This window comes from Galeopterus variegatus, unplaced genomic scaffold (assembly GCF_000696425.1).
Source record: "Galeopterus variegatus unplaced genomic scaffold, G_variegatus-3.0.2 Scaffold224, whole genome shotgun sequence".
Taxonomy (NCBI): Eukaryota; Metazoa; Chordata; class Mammalia; order Dermoptera; family Cynocephalidae; genus Galeopterus; species Galeopterus variegatus.
Window position 1 is genome coordinate 288,505 of NW_007726335.1, and position 6,499 is coordinate 295,003.

General features: G+C 43.8%; 1 long non-coding RNA gene across 1 annotated transcript in view; it reads right to left on the reverse strand.

Annotated features, from left to right (window-relative positions):
• Positions 1-5,505, reverse strand: part of LOC103585226 — an 8,154-nt gene extending 2,649 nt beyond the window's left edge. The window contains exon 1 of the long non-coding RNA XR_550046.1: positions 5,454-5,505. This is a non-coding gene — a long non-coding RNA (uncharacterized LOC103585226). The remainder of the gene's footprint in view (positions 1-5,453) is intronic.
• Positions 5,506-6,499: the final 994 nt, after the last annotated feature.

Below are 6,499 nucleotides of genomic sequence, written 5' to 3' on the forward strand. Positions count from 1 at the left end.
TTGCAGCTGGCTTGTTCAAGCATCCTAACCCATGACCTTGGTGTTATAAGGCTGAGCTCTAACTAACTGAGTTAATAGCCAGCCCCTGGGAATAATAATTTTTAACCTTGCAAAATTTTTGTGAGAACAGAATGAAACTGTCCTTTTTCAATTGCCAAAGGGTGTAGAAATGAGAGTTACAACTTCCGAGAGGTCAATAGTGCAGGCGCTGAAGTCAGACTGCCAGTTTCTAACTTCCCCATATGTCTGTATCCTCACCTCATAGGTGTGTCATGAGGATGAGATGAGTCAATATATATACACAGCCCTCTTAATGGTACCTGGCCATAGTAAGTGCTCAAAACGTGCCAGCACCTAGTGTAGAGCTGCTGCTCACACCTGTGTGGTCCTTGTCCCAGGACCCAGCCCCACTGCAGAGCTGCTGTTTCAGCTTGCCCTGCCTGTGGCTTCTGGTTAGTTTTTTTTACAGTAAAATCTGGTTTTCCCCAGGCTGGTCCTTCCCAGGCTTGCTGTTGTCATGGGAACCTACAGAGGCCACCTGGGTTTGGGAGAGAAAGGGGTTGTGGATTAGGGCGAAAGAATCCCACCATTGCTATTGCAGCCACTACAATAGTGGCTAGCCAATATTTTAATGCCCCAAAATAGAGCCAGACAGTGAGGGGCCAGTGGGGGAGTCTATCTATGGAGGCCCATTCCCGCCCTCGCCCCACCTGCTGCTAAGTGCTCAGTGGGCCCCCAAATGAAGCTGCTGGCTGGGTCGGTAAAATCCCATGATCCACACTCTCTGCCACCATTTCTCTATCATCTTTTCAAAAACAGAGCCCAGTGCTGAACACCATTATTTCCGTGTGACACTGAGCAAATGCATGGCTTAGAATAGGGCTTTAATTGATTTATTACTCCTCGACCTTCGAGACAAATGATGCATCTCCAGGGTAGGTACAATTAGCTTCACTTAACAGGTGGGGAAACTGAGGTCTCAGAGCACCGAAGTGATTTCCTGAGTCATTTAACCAGTAAAATGTGGAACCAACACCTGGAACCTAAGTCGTTTGATCTTTGCCATAACCCAGAAATGCCTGGGATTGCTGGGGAGCTTGCCTTGCAGGGGTGTGGGGAGGGAGGAAGAGAGCCAAGAGTTGGTCCCGATAACCCAGTGCATTCCCTCTGTCTCTCGTTGGGAGGTGATTCTGGGAGGACAAAAAGCCACTCTCCTCTCCTCCACAGCTAAAGTTCCACTACTGAAACTTAAGGCAGCCTTTTTTGTAACTTTAAAGAGCAGAACAGCAGCACAAGAGCCTTAAAGAATTTCATGAACTTGGACCTCATAATTCCACTCCCAGAAATTATCCCAAGGATATCATATGCTTCTTGACCCTACAATTCCAGTTGCAAGAATTCTTCCTAAGGAAATACTGTAAACAGACATGTGCATAAAAATTCGACTTGGGGGGCCGGCCCGGTGGCGCACTGCTACAGTGTGCCGCTTGGGAAGCGCAGCAGCACTCCCGCCGAGGGTTCGGATCCCACATACAGACCGGCCGCTCACTGGCTGAGTGAGGTGCGCGAGCAACACTGAGGGTTGCGATCCCATTGCCGGTCACAAAAAAAGACAAAAAGGAAAAAAAAAAAAAATTCGACTTGGGAATGTCATCACAGTTTCACCTGAAACAGTAAAATACAGGAAACAAATGTTGAAAAATGGAGAATTGTTCATGTAAGTTACATCCATACAAAGGGTTATAGAAAAGTATTTAATGACACGAAAAGATGTTTATGATATACAGTTAAGGTGGGGAAAAAAGGCTATAAAATATGTGTGATATAATCTAATATTTGTTAAAAAATGCATAAAAAAGATCTGGAAGGATATTTAGCAAAATGTTTATAAGAGTTCCCTCTGGGTGGTCAAATTACAAATATTTTCTTCTTGATCATATCATCAACATTTTCAAAGATGATTATATATTACTTTTGTAACTAAAACAATCAATAAAAGCTAATTTAAAGTTCCCTTATCCACAAAGATATGCATAGCAGCATGATTTATGACAGAAAAAAACAGAAAGCACATCTGTTAAGCACATAGAGAATGGCTTAATAAATTACATAATACTCTGTATTAAATATTGTACAACCATTAAAATGATTATAAAGTCTGTGTAGAAATATTAAAATGTTTACGATATGTTAAGTGAAAAATACCAGACACAAAACAGAATGTACACCATGTTTATAAGTATGCAAAGTATGTATGTAACAAAAATATTTGCTTCAATTTGGTGGGGTGAGTTTATGTGTACTTTTTTCCTTGTTTTTCAAAATTACCAAAGTTTGATACTTTGCCTTTTCAATTTAAAAAAAAATTTATATTCATGGGATAATACAGGCTAAGATTGGCCCTATTTCTGTGACTGTTGCAGAGAAACAAGTGCAGAGATTTCCATCGTCCCTTCCTGAGTTCTCTCCTCATTCATCCATTGATTGTGTATTTATAATTCCATTTTTATTTATTGAATATCTCCTATACATGTACATACCGCATTTCTAATTTTCACAATAACTTTTTTACAAGTTAGGTAAATTACTTAGCACGTTGTTGGTTTCAAGTAATAGAAATCTAATCTAGCTATTTAAGAAGAAATTTTTTTTTTCTTTTTCAGTTTAAGGGTGCCAGTTTCTCACAGGCTCAGTCTGGCTGGTCTCAGTCAGTCACTGGAACCAGGATGTCAAATGTACAAGACCCTTTCTCTGTTGCCACCCTCTCTTCTCCAGGCCTTTGCTTCATCCATGTATCTGCTTCCATCTACTGTTATGCAGACCAGCTTTCTCTGCTTCCCGGCCACATGGGAACACACAGCTACTGACAGCCGTTGGGTCTACAGTCAGTCTAGCCACACGGGAAAAGGAGTCCAGTGTGACTCTCTTTAGGTTCCAGTCTTTAATTTGGGAGGTAGGGACTGATGGTCCAGCTTGGGTCAGGTGCCAACTTCTGGCCCAATATCCATGGGGAGTGGGCTGCATCATGTTTACAAACATGGCTGCTGGGAACCACCACTGTCCCCATATGATTAGGGAAGAAGGGGCAGTTCTGGTGAGAGTAAATGGGTGGAGGTGGGTCAGGTGACTGAAAAGAAAAATCAATGTACCTTAGATGTAGTAGGTGTTATTATGCCTCTTTCTACAGATGAGGACTCAGGCTCAGAGAAGTTGGTTGACAGGCTTAAGGTTCTACAGCTTGGAAAGGACAGAGCTGGAATTCAAACCCATGTCTTCCTCTTTCCAAAGCCCACTCCATCACACCACCCACACATTTACTGATAAATGCAAGTCAGCCAGGCTAAGCGTCCCACACAGATGGGACAGTATGTGCAAAGGCCTGGAGGCAGAAAGAAACCAGGGGTCTAAGGAGCTGAAAAGAGGAAGTTCAATGGGGCTGGAACACAAAGGGGGAGGGGGCTGTAGGGGAGACATGGCCAGAGACGTGGGCCAGCTCAGGTCAAGCAATAAAGGCCTGTGAACAAGGGAGTCTGGAGTTTAACCTGAGAGTGGTGGCATTCAGCAGAGAGCATTATGGAATAACAATTTGTGTTTTAGAGGGACTTCTCCAGTTGCAGTGTGAAGGATGGACTGGAGGGGTCAGCGTGGATGCAGGAGACCTGGAGGAAGTCCCACTAACCAAGGTGAGAGTGCTGGTGGCTGGGATCTGGGTGGGGACAGAGAGAGGTGTGTCGAGTTGAGAGATCACTGGGAGTTAGGATGGATCAGACTTTGTGTTCAATTGATTGATTGGGGGTGGGGGGCCGCTGGTAATAGGGAGAAGGGAGTCTTGGAGGAATCTCATGTGTGTGTTTGGCTAGTACTACCATTCCCTGAACATCGGGGATAAAGCAGGTTTGGGGAGCTCTGTTTCAGACATGATGTGTTTGAGGTGCATGGCAACACTCCAAGGAGCCACCCAGAAGGAGCTGGGTCCCGAGGTCTGGAGGTCAGGATTAAGGCAAGGATTTGAAAGGCATCATCGAGCATCAAAGCCAAGGTGTGATGAGCTCACCCAGGGGGTGTGTGTAGAGGGAGAAGAGGACTGGGGCCAGAACCCTAGAACACCAGCATTTAAGGGAGAGGCAGAGAAGAGAAGCCTGCAAAGAAGTCAGAGAAGGAGCTGGAGGAGGGAGACCAGCCATGTGACAGGAAGACCAAGAGGTGGTAGGAAAGGGGAGAGGTCGGCAGTGCCAAATGTTGCTGAGAAATCAGTTAAATAAGGAAGGACTGAGAAGGGGCCACTGGATTTAGCAACAAGGAGGCCAGTGGTAACCTCTAAGAGATCAGTTTCCATGGCAAAGCCAGAAGGTAGTGGGCCGAGGAGTGAGTGGGAGACAAGGAAGCAGACTTTCCCAATAGACATGACCGTGAAGCGGGGGGAGAGGGGAGCGAGATCAGGGTGGTTGGAGGGGGTGTGGGTTTGAGGGTTTCTGTTTGCAGCAAGTTTACACCCTGGTGGGAAGGACCCAAAAGGAAGAGAAGGGTTAGTGGAGGGTTTATTCAGAAGAGTGAGGAACCTAAAAGGGAGACCCGACAGGGAGGAGGAAGGAGAGATGGAGGTGCAGGTAAGTTTATAGGTTTGGTGTTCACAGTTGAGGGCATCCTAGGGCTTCCATTTTCTCTACTAATAAATAAGAAGCAAAATCAGTGGGGTGTGGGGGGTTCAGTTGTCGAAGTATAGAAAGTTTGAAAGAGACTTATTGGAGGATCTGAGAGTCACAACCCTCTTATTTAAAGAAGTGTGATGAATCTGTTTTTGTGTTTTTACCTCAGTATTATGGAATCAAATTCTCAAATCCTGAAATACAATAAAAGTGTAAATCTGAAGAATTGTGGAAAGGCCAATTTGAATGAATGAATATTGGTTTAAAAAGAAAAGAGAAGAAAGAGAAGTAATTTTATTCATTTCAGGTACATACAGTAACACAAAATATTACCTAGTGGTTGGGAAAGAGTCATTTGTAATTAGCATAGAAATTGTTTGCAATGTAAATGAGTGTTTCTGAAGTACTTGACTATGCTTAAAAACAGTACTTTAGTATTTTAAGTATTCCCCTTGATGGGTGAAACCACTTTATATCTATTTTAAGGCCTTGTTAAGTCTGCTTAAATGTAGTTAATTTTTTTTTTTTCTGGAAGAGATATCGGCTACAGCAGAAAACTGTTTCTGGCAAAGGTAAGACTATGCAACTGTGGGCTGCACACGCTTTCCAAAGGCCATTTCCACCAGAGAGCAGATCTGATTGCAAGAGATTGTTTCTAAGGAAACAGTGGGACGTGAATATAAATTTAATTTCTCAAAAGACCTAACTAAGTATTGATCCAAAGGGGGCAGCCAGAGAGGAGAGGATGAGGAGCTTTTTCCTAATTGAAATAAATAAATATAAATGTAGAAATATACATATACATACATGTAATTGTAGGCTTTCAACTTGTCTTGCAAATGTCTCCTTATTAGCTGCTGCCCAGATGGGGAGGCCAGGAAGATAAGAGAGCCGGGGCTGGGGAGCAAAGCAGGAGGTGTTGACACCACGCTGGCCTGCAGCTCTGCAGAACTGAAGCCACAAGCCCTGTGGGCAAGGATAGCATATCGTCATTGGTATTATTATTATCATTTATTGAACAAGTCTGGCCAGGCCCTTTGCCCAATGTGATCACAATTCCTCACAACCACCTTATGTATTATCCCCATTGGAAGCTGAGGAAACTGGTTAGAGCATGGTGCTGACAAAACCAAAGTGAGGAGTTTAGATTCCCGAACTGGCCAGCCACCAAAGTAACTAAGTAAATAAATAAGTAACAATGAAGAAACTGAGTCCCTGGAGGTTCTGTTTTGTTTCGTGCCCAGGATCACAAGTTCATGAGTGGCTGAGTCAGGACTCACCTCTGCGGTTGTTAGTCTTTTTTTGTTGTTTTGCCATCTGTGGGTCCCAGGTTAATCACACGGTAGCAGGTTATCATCCTCACCCTGTGCAAAGCAGCAAGGCCTCTCTTGGATTTCATTTTCCAGCTCTTTCTCCAATCCCCCTTTCAACCTCCACCTATCTTGCACCCCTCACCCCACAGGCACTCTTGTGAGCCTGCTCCATGTCTTTAAATATGTGCATGTCTTTGTTAAGGATGTAATATTGTTTTGAATATGTATTCATTCTAAACTTACATAATAGTCATTGTGCTATAACCTTCATTCTCTTTTTTGCCAATCAGTTCTGTATTTTTAAGATCTATCCATGTTGCTGTATATCTACCTAGTTCGTTGCTACCAATGGATGACATCATATTCTAAAAGATTCATCCACATTTTACTTATCTATTCCCCCAGGGACGGACACCAAGGTTGGCTCCAACTCCCTGCTACCACAGGCAACAGTGTGACGAACTCCCTCATGCATGTCACCTATGGACTTGTACGAGAATTTCTCTGAGATATATACACAGGAATCCATGAGGTCAGATG